This window comes from Octodon degus, unplaced genomic scaffold (assembly GCF_000260255.1).
Source record: "Octodon degus isolate 3935 unplaced genomic scaffold, OctDeg1.0 scaffold00002, whole genome shotgun sequence".
NCBI classification, from domain to species: Eukaryota; Metazoa; Chordata; class Mammalia; order Rodentia; family Octodontidae; genus Octodon; species Octodon degus.
The window spans coordinates 24943364-24947221 of NW_004524578.1; positions in this window are offsets into that span (position 1 = coordinate 24943364).

Here is a 3858-nt window from a genome sequence, read left to right on the forward strand (position 1 = left end):
CACCAACACAGAGCCACAGCGGCCTGTCACCTTGCAAGGAACAGTGTGGGGCTTGCCTATCTTGTTTCCCCAGTAGCCTCTCCTGACAGGGACAATGGAGAGCTTGGCCAGGATAATGGCCCCACGAATGGCAGTGGCCACTTCCTTGAAACACTTTACACCCAGGCCAACATGACCATTGTAGTCCCCAATGGCGACAAATGCCTTGAACCTGGTCCGCTGGCCAGCACGAGTTTGCTTCTGCACAGGCATGATCTTCAAAACTTCATCCTTGAGGGATGTGCCCAGGAAAAAGTCAATAATCTCGGACTCCTTGATGGGTAAGGAAAAAAGGTAAATTTCTTCCAGGGACTTGATCTTCATGTCTTTGACCAGACGGCCCGGCTTGGTGACTGGAATCCACTCTTTGTCCTTGGCCTTACCGCCGTGAGCCCGGCGGCCTCGGCCCCGGCCCGGCCTCTGCCGCGCCCGCGACCTCGAAGGCCACTGTCGAAGCCTCCACGGAAGCCGCCGCTGCCTCCCATGCCTGGGCCCCCAGGGCCTCCGGCCCCTCCCGCTGCACCGGCGTCATCCGCCACTTGGTGTTTCCCAGAAAAAGAAGCTAAAATTTAAACATTTATCCTATGTCCCCATCATACTTTGTTCTTCCTGATACATTCCAAGATTAGGTTTGTTTTGTTTTTTTTTGCTTTCTAATCATTCAAATTCTCAACAGTTTCATGGGGTTGCTCTTAACTAGATGTTGGAAGAAAGTACTAAGCTAACTGGAATCAATTCATTTGGTTAATTTAATCATGGGTAGAGTTACATCTGAAAAGAAGACAGTCATTAACCCAAGTGATAATGGTTTGGGTTGTAAAAATTTAAACTCTATGAAGAGATGCTCTTTAGACTAAGCAACAGTTGACTAGAATGTTTTAGGCATGAAACAGAATTGCTAGCAGTAATTCTCTGTCCTAGCTATACGATGGAGTCATTTGAGAAGCTTTTACAAGGTAAGTATTGCTGTGACACACCTCCTTCTCTTCTCAAAGATTTGTGCCAGGCCCAGGAGTTTTTAAATCTCCCAGATGGATTGGGTTAGGATGTCTCTGTCTTGAATTAACATTTTTTTCTTTTTTAAGTTTTGTATTTTGAGACAGCCTGCAGTCCAAGCTGGCCTTGAACTCACAGAGATCTTCCTGACTCAATCTCCCAAGTGCTGGAATTGCAGGTGTGTGCCACCATGCCTAGCTTGATTTGTTTTATCTATAAAAACTTTCCATTATTTTCATTATATGCATTATATATAAAGTAGTATTATACCTGGCAAGAGAAGGTTGGGAAAATTTAATGGAAACATAATAGAGCAATAATTATAATGTAAATGTCATCAGGGTGTACATTTTGCTAATGGAGAAATAAATACAAATTATTAAAATTACATAGCTAGAGGTGGACCAAGATACTTTTAAATAACTTATATAATATTATATTTTAACCTAAGTATCATACGGTTTCTCTTATGAGAAATCAAAATTATAAATAAAAAGCAAAATAAAAGATATATAACAGGATTAGAGAGATAGTTCTTTTTCAAGAGGGGATCAAAAAGGTTCAAAAGGTAGTTCTTTTTCAAATGGAAATGGAATCAAGAGATGAAAGAGGGGAGGGGGGAGGGGAAGGGAAGGGGATAAAAATAAAGAATTGAGGTACGTTACCTACTTGTACCAACTCCCCACAAAGAATGTCAACGCTATATACTACAACATATACTAATAAAATATAAAAACTGAAAAACATCAAATAATAAAAAATTAAAAATAGGATTTTATTTATTTATTTTGTATTTTAGTACAGGGTCTACAGGGTCTCACTATGTAGATGGGACTCATAGTGATTCTCCTGTGCTTAGCCTTCTAAGAGCTGGGATTACAGACGCGTGCCACCATGCACAGTCTCAATCTCCGTCTCAGCATGCCCCAGGGTGGGGCTGGCATGGCAGGCCAGGGATTGAACCCTGGCCACTGTGCTCAGCCTAAGCAGGCACTTTAATCCCCTGAGCTAAAAAATAGGATATTTTAAAATATCTTGCTAGGTTTTTTTTAACTTTTTGAAATGTAATTCATTTATTGATGTATTAAAATAAGATTCATAATAAATGTACTTATTTTAATATAATGATAAATGTTCAAGTCATATAAAAAGTTACAAAATGGAAGCAATCTCTCGTCCAGTGGCAATTCGTACTTTGACTTTTCCTTAGCCACTTCTGCCAAAAAGAACATAACTATGGTCTTCCACAAGGTGGCAGAATTTCTTATTTAGCTACGATTTTTCCTCTGACTCAGAGAGAAGCATTCCTAATTGTTCAGGGTCAGCTGTGATGATTCAAATGCCAGGGACATAAGCAGTGTGTGTGTGTGTGTGTGTGTGTGTGTGTGTGTGTGTGTGTGTGAATCCAAGAACTGCTGCAGACATAGCTGTAATTGTAGTTCTAAGGAAACAGTAAGAAAATGCCAGGAACTGAGGGCCAAAGGAAGCCTAGGACAGCAAGTCACCTGGGAACCCAGCCGTTTCCAAGGGGATGTTACTGGTCACTTACGTGTACCTTCTTGCTGCTGACCAAATCAGGCATGGCCATATATTTCTTAAAGAAGGAAAAGGGGATTGATTCAAAGCTGAGACGATGGAGAGGCCCATTTAGCTCAAATCACCATTTCCCTGTTTACAGGAGGGCAAGGGTCTTTATAGGAAGGAACCGAGGGGAGGGGAGCACAGAGAGACAATGCAAATCTCCACATTTCCCTACCACTTGTAGCCATAGTCAGCTCATTTTGCCCTTTCTTGTGAAAAGGAAACTGGGCTCCAGGCTTCTTGGCAACCTCAAGTGTGTATTCCGTTCATTCATATAGGCTCAGAAGAGATGGGAGAAGCTGTGTACGCTGTAGGACTCAAGAAGTCTCTCATTCTTAAATGGAAAAGAACCTTAACTTTTAAAGTTCCTTTCATATTATATATTAATTTTTTATCTAATTTATCTGCCTTTACTTTTCCTTCCTTGAATTGATATCCCTGCCTGAGGTTAGGGAAGAATGGACATAGTTTTGATCTAGGTGCTATGAACTAAGAAGGGTCAGTGCAGGGAAAACTCAGTGAGGGGCCTTCTCCAGAAGGTCTTGGGTAGAAGTTCTATTGTAGTTTCTCAGTAATGACCTCCCTTTATAAGGTCAATCTAGTGGATCCCAGTAAAAGGCGTCTGGCACATTTATCATTGGTTCCATCTGCACAATTACTTGGGGTTTGGCAGCCTTTGACATAGAATAAATAGATTTTCCAAGAAATTAGAAGCACACACAATTAAAGCATAAGCTGCAATGGAAAAGCAGATTGGGGAAAAGAGGAACGTCCAGACATTACTCTTAAGGGCTTGGAATAGTAATGGAAACCAGCTGGCTCTTGGATCCCTCTAACTGATGGAGGTTATAAATTCAATATTCCTTTGGCACACATCTCTCAAGCTTTAGTTGTAAGAAGATAAAGAGTTTGGTAGTTCTGAAGGACAATTTTAGTGCAGGAATTTAAAGATTCTTTCTGCATCACCTGAGGAATGGATGAAAAAGATGTGGTATTTTTATATAACAGAGTCTTACTCAGCTATAAAGAATGATAAAATCGAAGCCTTTATATTGAAATGGATGCCACTTGAAGATATACTCAGAAGTCAAATAAACCAGACACACATGTGTAAATATCGCATAGTTTTCCTAGTATAAGAACTCAAAAGAAGAAATAAAAATAGAAAGGTATAATACAAGTAAAAGGAAAGCAAGAAGTCAAGGACTAACTAATTAAGAGAGGGAAAGGAGAAGAGCTAGG